The sequence below is a fragment of the Pongo pygmaeus genome, chromosome 17 (genome assembly GCF_028885625.2).
Source record: "Pongo pygmaeus isolate AG05252 chromosome 17, NHGRI_mPonPyg2-v2.0_pri, whole genome shotgun sequence".
NCBI lineage: Eukaryota > Metazoa > Chordata > Mammalia > Primates > Hominidae > Pongo > Pongo pygmaeus.
The window spans coordinates 32,057,840-32,080,849 of NC_072390.2; the positions used below are offsets into that span (position 1 = coordinate 32,057,840).

The 23,010-nt window shown below is 41.9% G+C and overlaps 1 protein-coding gene across 7 annotated transcripts in view; it reads left to right on the plus strand.

Annotated features, from left to right (window-relative positions):
- Positions 1 to 23,010, plus strand: part of MYOM1 (myomesin 1) — a 183,136-nt gene that overhangs the window by 7,996 nt on the left and 152,130 nt on the right. For 3 of the 7 annotated variants that reach the window (XM_054460363.2, XM_063653454.1, XM_063653455.1), the window contains exon 2: positions 19,503 to 19,578. The gene's annotated coding sequence lies outside the window, so the exon portion shown is untranslated. Of the gene's footprint in view, positions 1 to 11,328; positions 11,460 to 19,244; positions 19,579 to 23,010 lie in introns of those variants that run through there. The other 4 variants (XM_063653453.1, XM_054460362.2, XM_063653452.1 and 1 more) reach the window with 3 other exon arrangements.

The following is a 23,010-nucleotide window of genomic DNA, read 5'->3' on the forward strand; positions in this document are numbered from 1 at the left end:
TTTATTTGATGTCAGTTTTATAACTTTTGTCTCTTCACACCTCTAACACATTCTATTCTATCCCCACTCTCAGTTGACAGCCTTGCTGCTAAGTCACTGAGAAGATAATGGCTTTCACAAGCCCCCACCACATTTACCCACCGGCCAACATCTGTCTTCATGCATTGTCCTCCCCCTCCTCTCCTGCTAACTAGAGAGGAACTCTCCTTCCTCCTACAGAAAGCCAGCTCCTCTGTTTTCTTGCTCATGCCATACCAGCAATTCTGCCCTCTCCTGCATCATCAAGATCTCTCTGCCTTTTGGAGTATCCTCATCAACATGAATGCTGTAATGTACCCCATATGTAGTAAGCAGACTAAGGACCCCCAAAAGATACCCCTGTCCTAATTCCCAGAACCTGTGATTGTGTTAGGTTATACAGCAAAGGAGAACCAAGGGAGAAGATGGTATGAGGTTGCTAATGAGCTGACCTTAAAATACAGAGATTATCTATTATCTGGGTATACCCAGTGTTGCCACAAGAGGTCTTAAAAGAAGCGGGAGGAAGAAGAGGGAGGCAGAAGAAGACTGTTAGAGAAAGATGTGACTGTGGAAGAAGGGTCAAAGAGATACAATGTTGCTGGCCTTAAAGATGGAAGAAGGGGTCAGGAGCCAGAGAATGCAGGAAGCCTCTAGAAGCTGAAACAGGCTGGGAAACTGATTCTCCCCTAGAGCCTCAGGAAAGGAACACAGTCTCCCTGACAGCTTAATTTTAGCCTGGTGAGATCCACACTGGACTTGCAACCTACAAGATTGTAAGATGACTAAGTTGTTGTTTTAAGCCACTAAATTTGTGGTAATTTGTTACAGCAGCAATAAAAAACTAATCTACCATATCACAAACAAACAACAACAACAAAAACTCTCTTCAGCTGTTGTCCTATTTTCTTGCTCCCTTATAGAAAACTCTTTAAATAAGTCACCTGTACTCACTGGTTCTCAATGCCCCCACCCCACCCGCCACCAATTTAGTAAAATGTACATAACATGAAATTTCCCGTCTTAACCATGTTTAATGTATAGCTCAGTGCAGGGGTCCCCAACACCCCCTGCCTCCCCCCTCCCCCAGGTCCGAGGGAGTGACGCTTTGTATTTACAACTGCTCCCCATCGCTCACATTACTGCGTGAGCTCCGCCTGCTGTCAGATCAGCAGTGGCTTTAGATTCTCTTAGGAGCATGAGTCCTATTGTGAACTGCACATGCGAGGGATCTAGGTTGTGTTCTCCTTTTGAGAATCTAATGCCTGATGATCTGTCACTGTCTCCCATCACCCCCGAGATGGGACCGTCTAGTTGCAGGAAAACAAGCCCAGGTCTCCCACTGATTCTACATTATGGTGAGTTGTATATGTATTTCATTATATATTACAATGTCATAATAATAGAAATAAGGTGCACTATAAATGTAATGAGTTGAATCATTCTGAAATCATTGCCCCCCGACTGCCACCCGTGCCCCAGTCCCTGGAAATATCATCTTCCACGAAACTGATCCCTGGTGCCAAAAAGGTTGGGGACTAAAAGCTTAGTGGATTAAATATATTTATAATGTTGTGCATCACCACTATCCAGCTCCATAACTCTTTGCATCTTGTAAAACTGAAATTCTATGACCATTAAACAATAACTCCCCATTCCTCCCTTCCCCCTAGTAACCACCATTCTACTTTCTGTCTAGAATTCTGACCACTCTAAGTGTTTCATGTAAGTTATGGAATCATAGAGTATTGGTCTTTTTGTGACTGGCTTATTTCACTTAGCATAACGTTCCTGAGGTTCACCGATGTTGTAACGTGTCAGAATGTCTTTCCTTTTTTTTTTTTTGAGACGGAGTCTCAAACTGTTGCCCAGGCTGGAGTGCAGTGGCGTGATCTCGGCTCACTGCAAGCTCCACCTCCCGGGTTTACGCCGTTTTCCTGCCTCAGCCTCCCAAGTAGCTGGTACTCCAGGTGCCTGCCACCACGCCCGGCTAATTTTTTGTATTTTTAGTACAGACTGAGTTTCACCTTGTTAGCCAGGATGGTCTCAATCTCCTGATCTCGTGATCCACCCGCCTCAACCTCTCACAGTGCTGGGATTACAGGTGTGAGCCACTGCGCCCGGCCATGTCTTTCCTTTTTAACGCTGAATGATATTCCATGGTATGTATACACTACATTTTCCTTATCTGTTCACTTGTTGATGGACACTTGGGTTGCTTCTACATTTTAGCTATTGTGAGTAGTGCTGCTATGAACATGGGTGTACAGACCCAATTCTCTCTTTATTTTAGTTTTTACTTTTTTCTTCCTCAGTGATCCTTTTCTGACCAATTGTCTCTTGAATCTGCCATAATAAATCTTTTTTTTCTGACCACTCCATCAAATGTGTGCTCATCAGGGTCACCAGCGACCTGTACATCCTCATAGCCAATTCTCAGTTCTCAAACAGTATCAGAAAAGGTGCTCACTCCCTCACCTTTGAAATACCTTCTCTGGCTTCCAGGACGCCACACTGTCCTGGTTTCTGCCTTCATTTGTGGTTACTCTTCAATCTCCTTTGCCAATTCCTCCTAATTTCGCTAATCACATGGAGTAGCCCAGGATTCAGTGTTTGGATCTCTTCTCTTTTCTGTCAACCGTCCTTTTGAGCTGACCTCATCCACTCTCATAGCTTTAAATACCACTTATACACCCATCACCAAGAGTGTATCTCTAGCCAAGACCTCTCACCTCTACTCTAGACTCACATATCTAACCTCTCACTTGACAGCTCCATGAGGATGTCTATTTGGCATCTAAACCTTCACACTCCACAAATAATCTAATTTTACCTCCAAAACCTGCTCATCCTGTTTGTCTTCTCCATCCTTTAAGTTGCTCAGGCCGAAAACCTTTGACTCACCTTTGCCACCTCTTTCTTTCCTGCCCCTCACTCAACTTTTCAGTCAATTCTGGTAGAGTTTTCTGTCTTCTTCATTCATAGAAGTATCTCCATGGCCTAAAACCATAATTAGCACAAGCCTATTAGCGAAGTCCTTCAAAATATATCCAGAATTTGATTAAGTCTCGCCACTTCTACTGCCACTATCCCAGTGCAAGTCATTTTCATCTCAAGACTGGATTTTTGTTATAGCCTCCTAAAGAGGTCTAAGTAGTTTTCTTACTTCCTTTTCTTCCTATAGTCTGTTCTCCACATAGCAGACAGAGTAATCCTTTAACTATAAACTAGAGCACATCATTGTTCTGCCTGACACCCTCCATGGTGAAGTGAAGTGTCCTACCACCTCTACTTACATCACTACGCCTAGTGAAGTGTCCTACTTCACTCAGAGTAAAAGCCCAATGCTTTGCCATGGCCTGCAAGGCCCAATAAGTCAGGTTCTGGGAACTTCCCCACCCTCGTCTCCTACTTCCTGCCCTCCCCAGTCTGCTCAGCCGTATTGACATCCAAAATGTTTCTTGAAGAAGGCAGGTAACTTTCCACCTCAAGACCTTTGCATTTGATGTTCCTGATTTCAATGCTCTTTCTTCAGATTCTTCACTACTTACGCCCTCAACTCTTTCGCATCTTCAAGCAATATTACCATCTCAGTAAAGCCTTCTCTGGTCATTCCATTTTACATCTCCATCACCCAGCTTCCACCCACAGCGTTCCCCTCTCTCGGTTTATTTTTTCCATTGCACTTATTACCTCCAACACAGCAGACATTTTACTGATTTTGTTTACCATCTGTCTCCCCTACTAAGTTCCATGAAGAGGATCTTTTGGCCTGCTTTGTTTACTAAAGTATCCCAAGGCCCGCAAGAGTATTTGGCACATTATAGGCCTTCAGTGTATAAAGATACATATTTGAATGAATGAGTTGCTAGAAGGCAGAATATAAAGGGAAAATGTAGAAACATGAGGCCAACAGGGGAAGCAGGGACTGTGTCCTCAGTGACTTCTAAGCCATGTTTCAAAGATCAGTGGGATGCCACGCATACATCTTAAGTATGGGATTAGTATGTTCAGAATCGTATTATTTAAAAATCACTCTAGTAATAGTATGGAGGATTAGCAGAGGGTAAGTCTGGGAGAAGCTCAGGATTTCTGACAGATGGTAAGGCCACTCACTGAACTAAGGAGGAGAAATAGTTTGGAGGGCAGAGTGTGGTAATGGTAGGAAATGACAGTTATCATTCGGGACATTTTGAGGTAGTAGATTAGAAGTACTGAGGCCTTAACCCAAACACAGTACAAAGAGACAAAAAGAAAAAAATGTAGAAGTGCTGTCAGGAATCATGGAGGATGTATTGAGATGACATGGTATATATTTGTGTATAGGAAAGCCAGAACAAGATAAAGTGAGAATGATGGAAAAAACAATATCAAAAGTATGTTGGGCCAGGCACAGTGGCTTACACCTGTAATTCCAGTACTTTGGGAGGCTGAGGAGGGAGAATTGCTTGAGGCCAGGAGTTTGAGACCAGCCTGGGCAACCCAGCGTGAACCCCCGTCTCTAAAAAAAAAAAAAAAAAATTAAAAGAGATAATGACAGAGTTTTCTGAAACTGAAAGAGAGTCAAAATTTTTCATTCAAATGGAGAGTGTACTCTGAATATCAAGCAGGAAAAATAAAATATATAAAATCTATAGTAAGTTCTATCACAATGAAGCTGCAGAAAATGCAGGGTAAAAGGGAAATGGTAAAAGCTGCCAGAAAAAAGGGAGTGTCTTCAATGGAACAATAATTAGGCTGGCAGTGTGCTTTCCTGTAGCAACCGTGCAAGCTGAAGGTGGCACAGCGACAGCTTCAAAATGCTGTGAGAATCGCCACCCACTCCTCACGGTATGTGGGCTGGGTGTGGCACGCTGGCAGCTCTCCCCAAACGACTCTGGATGCTGGTGTCCCTAGAATCTCTTGGGTCTAAAGATTGATCTTCTTACCTCCTATAATTCCTGAGGTGGATAATTAACTAGGGGGTCACAAAATTAATTCCACAATCTTGTAACATGTCCTGTATAGATGTTCTGACAATGAACGTTTCCAGCTTTTGGGACAGCTCCCACAATTCTAAAATAATGGGAATGTCATGCTTAACATCCTAGTACAGTGAACAATGTTACATAATTTGGGATTTTCCTCTACTGTTTCCTGTATGTTTGACTTGCTTCCCAAACTGACTTGTAAACATATATTACTTTTACATTAGCTAAGTAGAAGTTTCTCAGTGTATACTTTTAACAATAATAATAAACATTATATTCTTCTTCTTCTTTATTGAGCACGTCCTATGAGCCAAGCTCTCTGCGAAGTGTTTTATTCACATTATCTCTCATGAACATTAGCTGCAAGGTAATGACTGTCACCTCCATTTTACAGATGAGTGAGCTGAAGCTTAGCAAGGTTAGTGACCTGCCCAGGGTCATATTCTGGGTAAGAGAAAAAGGCAGGAATGTGACGCATGTCTGTATAACTTCAAAGCCTGACCTTTCAGCCTCTGTGCTATATTGATCTGTGAAACATACTAACTATTGATAAGAATGACTGTGTTAATAGTTTGGAGTGGGAATATTTACTTGAAATGTTGACTTTTTTGTTGTTATTCTTCCTGGAAAAAGAGTCTCTATGGTCTCTTGCAGAATTTCCAGCAAGGCCTAATTCCACTGAAATCAGTGCCTCTACTTTACCAGCCACCTGTAGATGTATTATGGCCTTTGATTGAGTTCTTCTTTCCTCTGGAGAAGGAATGGTAGATGAATCCGTGGACAGTTTCCATTCATATGACTTGTCAGCATTGAACACATAACACCTCTTTTTGCATTACCTCGCAGAGTGTTGATTCAGTAAAGCATTAAAGCTGTGGGCTGGCAGTGCTACCCAGTAATCCCTGAAGGGCCACAGAGCCATAGGTTAAGTTTGGAGGGGCTTTACCAGGGTCTATTCTTCAGTGTCCTGCCATGTGCTACACAGTTCATTATTTGCTTGAGGAAAAAGAGCAAGCCCTGATAGTAAGGGGGTAAGGGGACATGCTTCCCAAGAGTAACTTACTCTGTTTGTACTCTCAGTACCTTGCAGAGTGCTAGCCATGTCATGTGTGCTTAGTAAAACCTCAGTTAAATCTATAAACTTTAAGAACTTTGGAACAAAAGTAGCAGAAAAAGTAAGGGAGTTTTAGCAAGTGGGTAAATGATGAAAGTAATCCTGTGTTGAAACTCAACAGATGAATGTTGTTACCAAACTTCTGTATGGTCCACTAGGTCCAAAAATAAATTTTTGTGGTACATAGGTAGTAGAAGTGGCCAGATTAGCCATAGACAGATCTTGTTTTCATATAAAGGCACAATAAAAACTATTGTCCAAGGCAGGGGAGAACAATGCATAAAATCTTTAATATATCTATACTAGTTCTTACAGTAATTCTTTCTATTATATGCTCTTTCCATTATAAAATGCTCATTAGGGTGCATGCCTTAGCATGACTTTAAAACACTACAAAGGAACAAAATTTCAAACCTCCAAATCAGATTGTACTATGTTTAAAAATAGGAAAGTTGGCCAAAGAATGAAAAATATTAATAGAAATAAATTTAAAACTGCAGTGCTCAACACATGATTTTCCAATGGTGAAAGATATTATTTATGTGAAATACAGTTGGAAAACAGATTATTAAAACTGAAAAAATATAAACATATAATTAATTTCTTATAGCATATATCACAATTGCAGGTGAATTATAGGTGAGCATAGAACATAAAGCATAATAAGTTGAATAGAATTGTATAAGTATCCTTGTTGGGAAGAACAGACATTTTTAAAAATGGCTTTAACTAATGTATTATTAGAATACAATAAACTACATATATTTAAACTGTACCAAGTGACAAATTTTAATACATGTATACACTTGTGAAACCATCATCACAATCAAGATAGTAACATACCCATCACCCCAGAGTGCTCTCGGGCTCCACTGTGACCCATTGCTCCCAAGTCTTCCCACCTGTCCCCTCCCCCAGACCCACACAACCACTGATCTGCTTTCTGTTACTATCATTTGCATGAATTTAAGTTTTTGACTGGTAAAGTGGTTATTGATTATGTGATGGATGGTTCTACTTTTTTTTTTTTTTTTTTTTTTCCGCGATGGAGTCTCACTCTGTTGCCTAGGCTGGAGTACAATGGAGCCATCTGGGCTCACTGCAAGCTCCGCCTCCAGGATTCAAGCAATTCTTGTGCCTCAGCCTCTCGAGTAGCTGGGATTACAGGAGTGTGCCACAACGCCCAGCTAATTTTTGTATTTTTAGTTGAGACGGGGTTTCACCATGTTGGCCAGGCTGGTCTTGAACTCCTGACCTCAGGTGATCTGCCAGCCCAGCCTCCCAAAGTGCTGGGATTACAGGTGTGAGTTGCTGCTCCTGGCCGGGTTCTACTTTTAAAAAGTCAAAATATAATGAGAAAAAGCAAGGACATAACTGAAATGGAAACTTTTTGTGGTAAATGGCAAGTAAAAGCTTAATATCCACACTAGCAAACATTTAATAGAAAGAATATTTTATTTTGGCTTGTTTGATTGCAAGGAACAGGGACAGTCCAATTAACTAAAAAAAAAAAAAGGATACGACTGGGCGCAGTGGCTCACGCCTGTAATCCCGCACTTTGGGAGGCCAAGGCTGGCAGATCGCGAGGTCAAGAAATCGAGACCATCCTGGCCAACATGGTGAAACCCTGTCTCTACTAAAAATACAAAAATTAGCTAGGCATGGTGGCATGCACCTGTAGTCCCAGCTACTGGGGAGGCTGAGGCAGGAGAATCGCTTGAACCCGGGAGGCAGAGGTTGCAGTGAGCCGAGATCACGCCATTGCACTCCAGCCTGGGCAACAAGAGTGAAATTCCGTCTAAAAAAAAAAAAAAAAAAAAAGGATGCATATTTTAGGGATACATATGACTGGATTACTGCTGAAAACAGAGGTAGTTTGAAGGCTTGGCTCTTCAGGTTTTCTCTCAAGGGTCTCATGGGCCAAATGTTTGTTCTCCAATTGCACCTCTGCTTCTTTAAGCCCATCTGTTTTGTTTGTTCCCTGCCACCCATCTTTCTCTGCTAACTTTAGTTTGCGGACCCTCATAATTTCAGCATGCTGTGGCTCATCTGATTCCAAATACACCCGTGGCATACCTTGATTCAGCCTCTTTGACTTTTGTTCCTTAAGTGTATTGACACTCAGTCTTTTCAAATTCAAATTCTCACGGGAGGAGTGTGATTGGCTTGGCTTGCCTTTTTGGCCCAGGCCATTCACTGTTACCTTTAGATCAGAAATGACCCATCACCTGGGATCAAAAAGCAAGGTCACCTGGTTCTAAACATCAGCAGGGCAGCTTTCCTCAGGAAGGGGTATGAGTAGTGTAGGCATTGAGTGCTTTCCTGTCTAGCAAAGATAATGGTGCTTGAGAGCCAGCTGGAACTGGGTTCAAATCCCAGCTCTATTATTTAATAGCTGTGTCACTTTGGGGTACTTGCCTAACCTCTCTGAGCCTTCGTTTTTTTGTTACTGTTGGAAGGTGTCCAAGTTCTTGGCATCGTGAACAAAGAATTGGACAAAATGCACAAACAAAGCAAGGAAAGAATGAAGCAACAAAAGCAGAGATTTATTGAAAATGAAAGTGTACTCCATATGGTGGGAGCGGCCCAAGCAAGCGGCTCAAGAGCCCAGTTATGGAATTTTCTGGGGTTTAAATACCCTCTAGAGGTTCCCCATTGGTTACTTGGTGTATAGACCCTGCGGAAAGGAAGCAGTGGCCTGAGATCAGTCTGATTGATTGCAGGAGGTGGCCAATCAGAGGCTGATGCAAGGTTACAAAGTTACACCCTATGCAAAGGTCTGATTGGTTGCAGAAAGTGACCAATCAGAGGCTGAAGTGAAGTTACAAAGTTATACTACTATGCAAATGAAAACTTGGCCGGCAACCAGCTTGATTGTCTCCCAGAAGGGACAAATCAGAGGCACTTTCAATTTTTCATCTGCCACTCAGAAAATGGGATGTTGCAAAGGTATTAGCCTCTGGTCCTTTTGTTACCTGGGCATGGAAAGTTGGGGTTTTCCTTGCGATTTAGTTCTGGGGAGTCAGCATGAATTCGGTCTTAGGTTCCCTGCCTCCAGACCCTATTCTCCTGCCTCATTTTCATTTTAACTTGGGAATAAAAACTGCCTTGAAGAGATTTTGTAACAAATATATAAAATAATATCTGTAAAGCACTGGTATAGTATCTAGCACACAATAGGTCTCAACTAATGGTAGCTATTTTATTATCACATTAACAGATTAATAATGATCTCAGGAAAAAGATACCTCACAGAAGAGGAAGCCAAATAGTGGGATAACATTTAAGGACATGCTCAGCCTCACAAATAATTTTTTAAACGCATTTGAGGATAGCTATGAGACACATCTCACTTTTTTTTTTTTGAGATGGAGTTTCACTCTTCACCACTACCCATCTCCAGAACCTTTTCATCTTCCCCAACTGAAACTTCATACCCATTAAATACTAACTCCTAATTCCTCCCACCCTGTCACCTCAGACCCTGGTTGCTATTACTCCACTTTCTGTCTCTATAAATTCGACTATCGCAGGTACCTCATGTAAGTGGGATCATGCAGTATCCGTTTCTTTGTGTCTGGCTTATTTCACTTAGCATAATGTCTCCAAGTTAAAAGGCCATGAAAAAAAATAAATTATCCTCTTTCTCTCTGCTCCCCTGTTCTTTCCACCAAATGTCCTTTTCCTTCCAGGTTGAGGATCACCTATCCCTTCTATCGATCCTGGCTTTCCCATTCTAGTGGCTACTCTGCCTTTTTCCTCGTCCTTTAAGGCTCAGTGTTATCTAGTGAGCAGGATAGGAAACGCTAGCTCTGTAAGCTCGCGTCTGAGACTGCCAAGTCTGAAGGGTGGTTTTGTTTTGTTCTTCCATCTTCATTTCTGTTTCAGTGTGGACTGAGGGAAGAAAAGGGACTCTTGGGGTATGAGAGAGAGAAAGAGGAAAACAGAACATAATCACATTTGTACTCAGAAACGTAGACCTGTCTCACATGAAAAACTGGTATCTACATTATTTTAGAAATTGGAAAAGTTGTAGAATTTTATCAGAAATGCTTTGTTTTTATTTATGAGGAAATATTGCACACTGTTTAAGCATATTAACTCTGGATCTGAATTATCTGAATTTGAATCCTAGCTCTAATACTTCTTAGCTGTGTGTTCTAGAGAAAATTACTGAATTTCTCTATACCTTAGTTTTTGTTTTGTTTTGTTTTGTTTTTTGAGACAGGGTCTCACTCTGTCGCCCAGGCTGGAGGGCAGTGGCGTGATCATAGCTCACTGCAGCCTCAACCTCCTGGGCTCAAGCAATCCTCTTGCCTCAGCCTCTTAAGTAGCTGGGACTACAGGCACATGCAGCCACACCCAGCTAATTTTTTGTATTTCTTGTAGAGATGGGATTTTGCCATGTTGCCCAGGCTGGTCTTAAACTCCTAAACTCAAGCAATTATCCCACCTTGGCCTCCCAAAGTGCTGGGATTATAGGCATGAACCACCATGCCCATCCTGGTCAGTGCTTTGATGTTTCATTTGGTTAAATAAAGAAAAATAGATTTTAAGTTTTAAGATTTAAGTTAGCATTATTCATAATAGCCTCAAACTAGGCATAATGCAAATGTCCATTAGTTGATGAATGGAGAAACACAATGTGGTCTATCTTTCAATGAAATACTTCTTAGCAATAAAAAGAAACAAGCTGCCGAATCACACACCACCACAGATGAAACTCAAAAACATCTTGCCAAGTGAAAGAAACTAGACACGAAAGACTACATGTGGTAGGATTCCATTTGTGTGAAATTTCTAGAAAAAGCTGAACTGTAGAGACAGAAGTCAGTGGTGGCCTCGGTCACGCGCGGGACCCAGGATTAACTGCAGACAAGCCTAAGGAAAGTTTTCTGGGTGATGGGAGTGTTTTAAAACTGGATTTTGGTGATGGTTGCACAATGTAAAAATTGACTAAAACTCACTGAACTTTACTCTTAAAATGGATTAATTTATGGTGTGTCAATTTTATTGGTATAAACTGTTAAAAGGAAATTAGAAATGAATTGAAACTGAAAACTCAGATCTGCTGATCTTTATTCTGGTTCTTACTTTTAAAGGAAAAAAAAAACCATATGATTTTTGTAAAAATAACACACAGTCATTGTCGGGAGACAATTCTCCGCAGGTTTCTTGTGTTTCGGCACATGTTGCAAGCGAAGATCTGGCTCTCCTTTGTTCCAGCCTGTTTCTGCAGGACTGTTCATATAGTGAACAGCCTTTGAAGACAGAGGAAGTGTCTCCAGCCACAGCAAAAGGCAGACACGCTTACTATCCAGTGTAACAAGAATATCTCCCTCTGCAGAAAAGGGCAGGTATGCTGAATGCTCATGATGAAATATTCAGGTGCTCTAAAGTCAAGATTCTTCTTCTGTAATGCAGCCCACTGTGACTGCAGGTGTCACCTGGTCTTCATCATGTTGTCCTTTGGGAACATGGGGATTGGGGGCTGGCAAACCAGTGAAGAATATACTGACACTTGGCCACTGCTCTTGCTGTCAGGAGTAAAGCTCTTTGTCTTCTTGTGTCTTCTGTCAACACCCATGAAACTGTAGCAGGCTCACTTTTTAGCTTGCAAGTAGGGTAAAATCCCTGACTCCTGCGTTCTTTTTTTAAAAAATTGTGGTAAAATATACACAACATTAAATTTACCATTTTAGACATTTTAGGGATACAGTTCAGTGGCAGTAAGTACATTTACACTGTTGTATAACTATCACCATTACACATCTCTAGAGCTTTTTAAAAATTAATTTATTTATTTTTTGAGATGGAGTCTCTCACGGCCCCTGGGCTAGAGTGCAGTGGCTTGATCTCGGCTCACTGCAACCTCCGCCTGCTGGGTTCAAGCGATTCTCCTGCCTCAGCCTCCCGAGTGGCTGGGATTACAGGTGCCTGCCACCATGCCCAGCTAATTTTTTTGTATTTTTAGTAAAAACGGGGTTTCACCATGTTGGCCAAGCTGGTCTCAAACTCCTGACCTTGTGACTCGCCCACCTCGGTCTCCCAAAGTGCTGGGATTACAGGTGTGAGCCACCGTGCCCGGCTCACATTGCTCTAGAGCTTTTTAATCATCCCATGTTGAAACTCTACCTATTAAGCAATACTCCTCATTACCCCCTTTGCCCAGCCCCTGGCAACCATTGTTCTACTTTCTCTATAAACTCGACTACTCTAGGTACCTCATATAAGTGGAATCATACACTATTTGTCCTTGTGTGACTGGCTTATTTCACTTTGCATAATGTCTTCAGGGTTCATCCATGTTGTAGTGTGTGTCAGGATTTCATTCCTTTTGAAGGCTGAATAATATTCCATTGTATGTGTATACCTTCACAGTTTTTGATGCTAATTATATCTTAAAATCAACTAAAAAAAAATACAAACAAGAAAGTTAAAAAAAAAACAAAAATAAAAGAAAGAGAAAGCATCTCATCATTTGGAAGTCATTATCATTCCAGATATCTATTTATGAATCGACAGAAAAACAGAGACAAAAAATGTTAGAAAATGGGCTTTGGGGTCTTGCTTTCTAATACTCACCTCCAGTTCCCTGGCCTAGACTATGGATGCAGGCAGCTTTCTGGCTTAGGGGCTTGTCCCACTCCCAGAATCTACCCACCAGCTCCTGAGCCTCACACGCAGGTTAAGAGGGGCTCACAGCAGTTGTCCTCCCCGCAGCTGAACAGCTGATCCCTGGCCATACTGACTCCTAGCCCTCGTTTTTTCCCATCTCTAAGGAGTCCCTATGTCCTAAGGAGTTGTCCTATGCCACATTTCCCAGTTTTCCTCATTCAGTAATTCTTTATTAAAGGCCTGTTGTGGGTCAGGAGCTTTGCTGGGTACTGGGAGCACCTAGTCATAGAGATCCCGCTCCTACCAGCGAGTACTCACTGTGCAGAGACAGAAAAGTAAACACGTAAATACCGCACGAAAAACTTCCCATCCTAGTGGAAGTAGGGAAGTCTCCTGGAAGGAGATGGCACGGGGTGTTGAAGGAGCGGGGTGAAGGAAGTGAGGAAGTGTGCGTGTGTTGGCAGGGCTGAGAGGAGCAACAGGTGTGAGGGAACCGGGGCGCTGGAGTCCTGGAGTTTGAGGGCTTGCAAGGAATTACCCGTGGTTGAAACTCAGGAGGCAGGCAGGGGAATGGAGAGGGGCGGAGCTGGAGAATTATGGAGGCTCATAAGGTGAAGATGCCCTCATGCCATGCTGAGGAGGCCACCTGGGGAAGAACAGGCAGTGAGGAGCCATTGGAAGGTTTGAAGCAGAAGAGGACATAGTGAGCTCTGTCTGAATGCATTCTCCCTTTGTCATAGTGTCAGCTCACATTCTGTCCTCAATCCCAGTGCCTGGTTTACTGCAGCACTTATACTCTCCATCCAGTGCACCCTTCATGCTGACGAATGAATGGAACACAACGTTCCTTAGGCCTTCAGCAAATGCCACATAATGTATGCATTAGGGTTACAAATGAACAGATTCATGAAATGGAATTTTGATTCTCCAGGAGTTTGGTTCCAGTTCTAGTTGCAAATGCCATTATGTGAAAATACTGATGGGGCCATCTCCCTTCTCAAAGTGCAAGATTTTGAAATTGTGTCATATTTCCAGAAATTCAAACACATCATTTACTGACAATCACTGGTGAATGATGAAAGGGCAATATTTCAGTCTAAGTCAACCCAATTCCTGACAGACCACAGGAAAGCAAAAAGATTAACCAGTCTTGGCTGCCTGACCTGTTCTTTGTCCTCAGCCATAATACAGCATGCAGACAATTCTTCATGTCCCAGAGACAGGGACAACGGGGCGTGGTGGGAGGAGGGTGTGGATCAGCATAACCACAGTCAACTTTCCATGGCCTTGGGACATATTAAATGTGGCTAAGGTTCAGCTGGACTTTGGACATGTTCGGCATTTAAGACACTGCCCATTCATACTAAGTTTGCCCTCCTTCACCTCCAAAAGGGGTAGTCTAGGAAGAGAGGTGCCAAGCCTTTATTCTGGAGTCTGGGGCTCTGGAAGAGGCCAAGATCACTCCTCCCCCTCTGTATTGGGAGCTTCAACAAAGGCCACTTGCTACCCTCCTCCTTTGGCTTATAGGGAAGTATTTTATCAGCTTCTATTCAATTGTCCAACAATTCAAGGGCTAGGTGCACCTTAACAAATAAAGGGCTTCCCTCCCTTCTCCTGTGAACAGGGGAAGAAGGTTCAGATGGGCAAAATGAGCTTCTTTGATGCAGGAAGGAATTGAGAAGAGAGAAGTATGGGCAACTAATGAAGAATAAAAAGTAATCCCAGGCCTGGCGTGGTGGCTCACGCCTGTAATCCCAGCACTTTGGGAGGCCAGGGCGGGCGGATCACGAGGTCAGGAGATCGAGACCATCCTGGCTAACACGGTGAAAGTCTCTACTAAAAAAAAATACAAAAAATTAGTCGGGCGTGGTGGAAGGCGCCTGTAGTCCCAGCTACTTGGGAGGCTGAGGCAGGAGAACGGTGTGAACCCGGGAGGTGGAGCTTGCAGTGAGCCGAGATGGTGCCACTGCACTCCAGCCTGGGTGACAGAGCGAGACTCCGTCTAAAAAAAAATAATAATAATAATAATAGGCCGGGCACGGTGGCTCATGCCTGTAATCCCAGCGCTTTGGGAGGCCGAGGTGGGTGGATCATGAGGTCAGGAGTTCAATATCAACCTGGCCAAGATGGTGAAACCCCATCTCTACTAAAAGTACAAAAAAAATTAGCCGGACGTGGTGGTGGGTCCCTGCAATCCCAGCTATTTAGGATGCTGAGGCAGAGAATTGCTTGAACCCAAGAGGCGGAGGTTGCAGTGAGCCGAGATTATGCCACTGCATTCCAGCCTGGGCCACAGAGTGAGACTCCATTTCAATAACAATAATAATAATAATAATAATAATTCCATTTCCATAACCATGAGTGGAGCATTTCACAACAAATTATGTTTGTGCTTCCTAATGGCCTGGAGTCTAGTCTAGAGGACAGGGTAATAGGCAAGGATCTGACTAAGGCTTGGGCCCTATCCCACTTACCTGCCAGTTCTGCACCATGGCAGGCATGCCTTCTTCCAAGGCTTTCAGCCCAGCACTTCTTCCCCTTTGCAAAACTGGGAAAGGAGCTCACAGGGGCCCCTCACAGTCTGTGGATTCTGATGCAAGATGTTAACTGCATTGGCCTTAATTTTGCCACTGCCCAGATACACTCAACATTCAAACTAGATCTAATTTTATGTCGGGTGCAGTAGCTCATGCCTGTAATCCCAGAACTTTGGGAGGCTGAGGCAGGCAGATCACTTGAGGTCAGAAGTTCGAGGCCAGCCTGGCCAACATGGCGAAACTTCCTAAAAATACAAAAATTAGCCAGGTGTCAAGGCAGGCGCCTGTAGTCTCAGCTACTTGGGAGGCTGAGGCAGGAGAATCTCTTGAACCTGGGAGGTGGAGGTTGCAGTGAGCTGAGATCATGCTGTTGCACTCCAGCCTAGGTGACAGAGCGAGCCTGTGTCTCAAAAAAAAAAAATCTAATTTTAGATTTAGTTCAGCTAGTTTAGATCTAGTTCATTTAATAACTAGATGAAATTTGGCTTCTGATAAGAGTCCTAGGCCCCACTCTCCAGCCACTCCCACCCTCACCGCTGGCTGTGCTTCCCTCCTTCTCCGCTACTCAGTACACACAAAGACTTAAAAGAAACAATAACATACTGAAATACCTTTCTGGGTTACTTTCAGCATAGTAGGGATGAAAGTCATAAAATGACACTCTCAGGGAGGAGTATTTCGGATGTGAGCCAGCAGGTAGAAGCAGACTTTTTGGATCAGGGAGGATTTGTTTTATTCTTCCCACAAATTGCTCCACACAGAATGTTGCTAATCTGCTTATGAGCAAGGCAAGAATAGAATAGTTACTTTGTGGATTGATAGCACAGGTTATTAGAGCTGGAAAGCACCTTAGTGATCATCTAGCTCTAAGCCCTTTAGTTTACAGATGAGAAAATGGAGCTTCAGAGAGGTGAAATGATTTTTCAAAGTTACTCAATAAACCACAGGACTAGATGCCAAATATGATACCTTTCTTATTTTAGTGTTGCCTATAAATTAGTCAACACTGAAGTAGGAAGGATACAGCAAATTTACGGCTTTCAAAAGAGCTCACTGAACAATTTATTTAAGCTTTTCCTTCTGTGGAAAGCATCCGCATTGAAGAAAAAATGAACAAAAATAGGAGATATAAGTCCTCATAATAGTAGCTAATATTTAATGACTATTTGCTATATGCCAGGAAGTAATACTGTTTTACAATCTTATTTGATTATCATATGCATGATTATCATGAAAACATTTTATGGATTAAGAAATTGAGATTTACAGCCAGACATGGTGGCTCACACCTGTAATCCCAGCACTTTGGGAGGCCAAGGCAGGCAGATTGCTTGCACTCAGGAGTTCGAGACCATCCTGGGCAACATGGTGAAACCTCATCTCTACAAAAGTACAAACATTAGCCAGGTGTTGTGGTGTGTGCCTGTAGTCCCACCTACTCGGGAGGCTGAGGTGGGAGAATTGCTTGAGCCTGAGGAGTTCGAGGTTGCAGTGAGCCAAGATTGCACCACTGCATTCCAGCCTGAGCAACAGGCAATATTTACTGAACTTTCATCCTTGTTAAAAATACAAAAATGAGAGAAGTCCACACACACTATGGAAAAACTAAAATACTATCATTGATTCATTGATACTCAAGATCCCTGTGAAAGCAAGAGTTTATTCCAAACAAATATACAATAAGTTTAGACAAAAAGCATGAGCTAGACCCAGCAGAATCTCCTAAGTGATCTTTCTGCTGTGGCATCATCTAGATTCAGGTTTTTCTAACAGCAAATTTATCTGAATTACAACTAGCTATATAATAAATTACATATGGTGATGTACTGGATAATAAAACTAAAGAAAAAAAACTTGGGCTCATATGAATCAATTATTGTAACTTAGTTATGATTCCTTTATAGATGTGGACTCTGGTCAATTACACTTACTCATGATACCCTTACAGATGTGTAATTATCCTGAAAATTTAATGGAGTGGTTAGCCAGCTGTTAATTTCAAATTTCCCAGAAAAATCATCTAATGTAAAACACTTTTAAAAAAGCATATAAGCTTATTTTTCCTCTTTTCTGCTTTGAGAAGATTTGGGGCAATTTACCAATGTTCTCTAGAAAAACAGCTCACCAGGAATCATCCCAATGGCTGGTGGATAAGACTTGAGAAGAATCACTGCATTCTGTAACATTCTAAACATCTGTATTGGATGTTTAAAGAACAAATGGAAGCTTGGGGAACATAACACTTGGAAAACTCGCCTATGGCTTCCAGATAGCTAAAATGTCCACATGCTCACTAATAGCAGATGTATGTATATGAAGAAATTCCAGGTTGAATTTCACAGGTAACTGGATCAGAACTAGGTGGAATAGATTCTTTTACATACTTTGAGTAGCTCAGAAGCTAACCCTCTATTACAAGTGAAGACCCATATTGCACTTGAAAGGCCATTTCAAAATATCTAGTTTCTTACCATCAAAGTGCCACTGGAGGAGCCAGCAATACATGACTACAAGTACATGGGCTTTGGAATCAAATGTCTCTAAATGAAGTTGCGTTTCTGTCATCTACCAGCTGTGTGATCTTTGGCAAATGCCTTCCCTTCTGGAAGCCTTGCTTTCCTCAACGGGGTAATGAAGCTGTACCTTGCAAGGTATGATAAGAAGTCAGTGGGATCATGTATATAAACTGCCTATCCCAGTGTCTGGCACTGGATAGGTCCTCAACAGTGTTAACTGTAGTTATCATCAAGAAAGTCATGATGAAGTATACTATAATATTGAGTCTGTTCAATATCTTGATAGAGGCTGGGTGCAGTGGCTCACGCCTCTAATTCCAGCACTTTGGGAGACTGAGGCAGGTGGATTACTCGAGTCCAGGAGTTTGAGACCAGCCTGGGCAACATGGTGAAACTCCATTTCTACCAAGAGTTAAAAAAAAAAAATTAGCCAGGTGTGGTGGCACGTGCCTGTAGCTACTCGGGAGGCTGAGGTGGGAGGATTGCTTGAGCCTGGAAGGCAGAGGTTGCAGTGAGCCAAGACTGCACCACTGCACTCCAGCCTGGGCAACAGAGTGAGACCCTGTCTCAAAAAGAAAAACAATTTTGATAGACACAAGTGACCTTTATTCAGTTGATGTAATATCACTGTCAGAACATAAGGCCAGTAGATCAAAATACCAACCTGCTGCATACATATAATCTAACAATGAGCTTTTATATTATTGGTATCAGTAATAATAGCAGATATTTACTGAGTCTATATTATGTGACTGTCACTAGGTCAAGTGCTCTGTCTGCAGTATCACATTTAATCACCACAGCAATCCTATAATTTGGGTATTATTATCCCCATTTTATAGACAAAAAACCTGAAGCTTAGGAAGGAGAAATAAATTGCTAGAGATTACATGGTTACTAAGTGCTATCAATATAGTGGGATATAGATCTGATCTGAATCCACAACACAGGCTTTCACCACCAGGTTATACCTCGTCTTAATTGGTCACACCATTTACAGAACAAAGAAAGAGAATCTCTTATTAGATGGACTGACCCTACTCTGAGTTAGGAAAGATAAAACATTGAGTTGCATTTCAAAAGGCTTTAGTTAATGAACAGGGAATCAAATATTCAGGCTTGAAGCTAGAACTTAACCTTGTAAATTTTCCTGAAATGAGAGAAATAGTGACCGTGATGTCAGGCAAAAATTGCCACCACGTGTAACCCATTTCTTCCTTGTTTTGCCTTTAGTTAGCTTCAAGTTCTTTTTTCACGTTGTATCTTTTAAATGTACTGTACGTGTGTTATTAACAGCACGCCCAGAACCATATCTTGGCATTAAAATTCCATGAAGTCCATTTTGAGAATCATATTACTACACCTATTTTTAGCTGTTAACACAAACCACTCTTTCCATTACACTTTTAAATTATCTAATGATAAAGTGACATTGAAAATAGCTCTTGTTGCCAAATAAAAACCCTATATTTGGTTTAATCGGGCCAGACCCATTGACCGGCATTATGCAATTATATTACTAAGGCTGCTACCTGCCCATGCCCCTCTCCTCCTCCTGGTTTGGGACTACCCTCCCCATCTGCTGCTATATTTATCTGCCTTCTTGGCCATAAAAGGCTGGTTGTGTGGCCTGACATTCGACTGCCTGACCACATGCATTATTTTTGAACTGGCCCCCAGGGTCCTGTCTTTAGCCCTGCCTCTTAACATTGTCTTGGATTCAACCTAGGTGGAGTTTTCATTCTCTCATCCAGCTCCTCGGCCTCATCGGAACATTTCCACCACCATTACTCCTTTGGAAACTGGTAAGTGTGACACTGAAGCAGAAGAATGCACTTGATAGCTCATGAGCTTAGCAGCACTGCAGTGTAAGTGCTTTCTTTCTGTATTCTGAACTCAGCAGTTTTCTCAAAGAGATGTCACAATAACAGAGAAATAGGAAAGTAAAGCTCCAGGGAGGGAAACCAGAACAGCTGGGTGCCAGTTGGGCTGGCACAGCCCTTCTCTCACATCACTGTATTCTTCTGAAATTAAGCTGCTGTTCCTGGAACTGTAAGGAGGTCATATTTGCCTCAGATTGAACTGTAAGTGTGTGTTTAATGCTTTTTCCAAGTATGGTTTGGTTGAAATCTGAAATGGATGAGAGACAGGAGGCCCTGCATTTTCAATCCTGCATGTGCCATACAATGCCCCCTGGTTACAAATTAGACTGAAAGAAGGAAAATTAACTCTGAAGTCACTAGTTCATAATTCAGGGATCTTGCTGTGACGATGCAATGTGGATAAATGTGAGCGTGCACAATGATATGGCCTCAAAATGGTTAAGTAATATTTCAGAGGCAACATAGAGCCCCACACAGTGATTTTTCTGGGAATCGTTTTCATCAGCTTTTGCCCTCTAATGCCTGCACAAAAGTATCATAAATTACAGCTATGGAATTTGTATTTCTCCTAAATTCTCAAATTATTTTCAGAAAGAAAATTTAGGTCTTAAAGAAACAAAAGACACTAAAACCATCTTTCCTCCCAACGTACTCCAGCTGTCATGTGTTGGAGCTAATCCTGGCTTTAGTTAACTTCAAGGGCTTACTTGATGAAGAGGAGGTGGTTGTACCTTTGTTCCAGAGGTCAGGGCTGTGACAATCAGCAATGTGGGCTTCAAGTCAAACCCTGTTTACTTGTAACTTACTATCTATGTGAGAGGAATATTAAGTATTATTAAAAATAAATGTATTTGGGAGAAATAGAAATAAAGAGAGTAAAAAATAATATTGGGGCAAGATATTTAAAGATTTTATTTTGTGAAAATAACAGCATTTCAAGTCATCTGGGGAATGAATTTAGTTTATAACATAACAAGGTTCTTTATTATTTATTTGAAAATCATTCAAATAACATGTCCCATGTTACAATGTACTATCGTAACAGAAACTTCTCTAATATCTTTACAACTGCCTAACGTAATTCTGTATTAACATTTTCTAACCCCTTTATTTTATCAAAATTCATCTAATGGTTATTAATTATACATGGTAATTATCCTCCATATTTTGTAACAGAAAATAGCCATCTATTTAAGGGTTGAAGCAAAGTTGCTTGCTAGTAGCTATTTTTTTCCCTTAGGAAATGCCCTGTAGACTGATATCTTCCATGAACCCTAAGATAAATATTTCTGGAGTGAAGTTTGCTCAGTTTTCTTCTCTGGGGAATACATGCTGACTTTTAAAATAGTTTAAATAAAAAGTAGTTTTAAACTTGACAAAGAATATGCTGAGTTTAGAAGGATTCATTCTTCATTTTGAATTTTTTTAAAAACAACGTTTGGAGAAAACAGATCACTTTAAAACTAATTCTACAGCATTAAAACACTTGGGGGTGGAGCTTTTATAAAACTATTACTTCATCCAGGGTTGTCAACGTGGCTGATAGGCCTGCTTCAGTGGATAAACTATTCAAGAATGCTAAGGCCATGTGACGTCTCCCCACCCTATGCTAAACAAACATACCTTTGACTTTTAGTAGAACTGCTAGCTCAAGTTCACAATGCCAGCTGCCACCCTGGGAATCGACTCTCTTACCTCTTTATGTAGGGAGACTAGAAGCCTGTATGTTCCTTATAGAGCAAACAGTTTTTTTTTTTTTTTTTTTTTTTTTTTCTGGTTTGAGACTATACCTTTGCTTGAAATGTTTGTGAGATTTGAGAGAGCTTATATATAAGATTAGCATAGTCCAGGGTTCAACTCTAGGACTTTATTTTACTTATTTTATTCTATCTTAGATTTTTATAATAGAGACAAGGTCTCACCACGTTGCCCAGGCTGGTCTGAAACTCCTGGGCTCAGGAAATCCTCCTGCCTTGGCCTCTCAAAGTGCTGGAATTACAGGCGTGAGCCACCATGCCTGTAATTTTCTTTTCCTTGTATAATGGTCCTCATCTGTTTTCTTTTAGGACTTTCTTTTCCGTGTACAATGATTCTCACCTATTTTCTTGGCTTTTGATAACACCTATATGCTGTTGACTCCCAAATGTAAATCTGCATCCTGGACCTCTCCCCTGCACTCCAGAGTCACATATCCAGCTTCCCACTTAAAATGTCTCCTCTGGGAGGTAGAACAGGCGTCTCAGATGTAAAGCGTTGAAACCAATCTCCTGTTCTTCCACCCCAAGTTGATACTTTCCCACATTCCTCCCCATCTCAGTTAATAGCAACTTGTCTTTCAATTGCTCAGGCAAAAACCTTGGAGTCATCTCTTTCTTTCACATCCTAATTCAGAACTTTCAGCAAATGCCATTGGTTCTAACTTCAAAACCTGTGCAAAGCTTGACCACCTCTCACATTTTCACTGCTACCCCTGTCACCTCTAGCCTGGACCATTGCAGTGGACTTTGTATTCTTTTGCCAGGGCTATCATAGCTAAGTGCCATGGACTGGGTGGCTTAAACAACAGAAATTTATTACCTTACAACTCTGGAGGCTGGAAGTCCAAGATCAAGGTGTCAGCTGGGTGGTTTCTTCTCAGGTCTCTTCTCGGCTCATGGATGGCTGTCTTCTCCCTGTGTCTCCACGTGGCCTTCCCTCTGTTATATACATATTTGGATCTTGGTTGTCTTTTCCTATAGAGACACCATCATATAGAATTAGGGCCCATCCTAATGGCCTAATTTTAACTTAACTTCCTCTTTAAGGTTCCTATCTCCAAATATGGTCACATTTTGAGGTACTGGAGGTTAGGGCTTCAGCACAGGAATTTTGAGAGGATACAACTCAGCCCTTTCATAGGTCTTCTGGCTTTCACTCTTGTCCCTCCACAGTCCATCTTCAGACATCAGCGAGAATGAGTCTCAGCTCAGAGTCTTCCAATGGCCTCTCAGCCCTTTCACAGTGTTAGCTGAAGTCCTTACTGCTACCTATAGGACCCTACACTACTGGCCCTTCCACCATGCACATAGCTCACCTCTTTGACATCATCTCCTATACCTCTCCCATCCCAGAACCCCTGCCAGTCAGTGGTTCCTGGAGTATGATAGTCATGTTCATTCCTCAGTGCCTTTGCTCTGGTCTTCCTTCTGGAATACTCTTCCCCAGAAAGTCTCATGCTCAGATGTTACTGTCTAGAGAAGCCATCCCTGCTGAGGCTGTTGAAAATTGCATCCATCCCTCTTACCTCCTTTGTTTTTCTCTGGTTCTTGGCACATTAACCTATCTCATACTTGACTTACTTGTTTTCTCTATTGT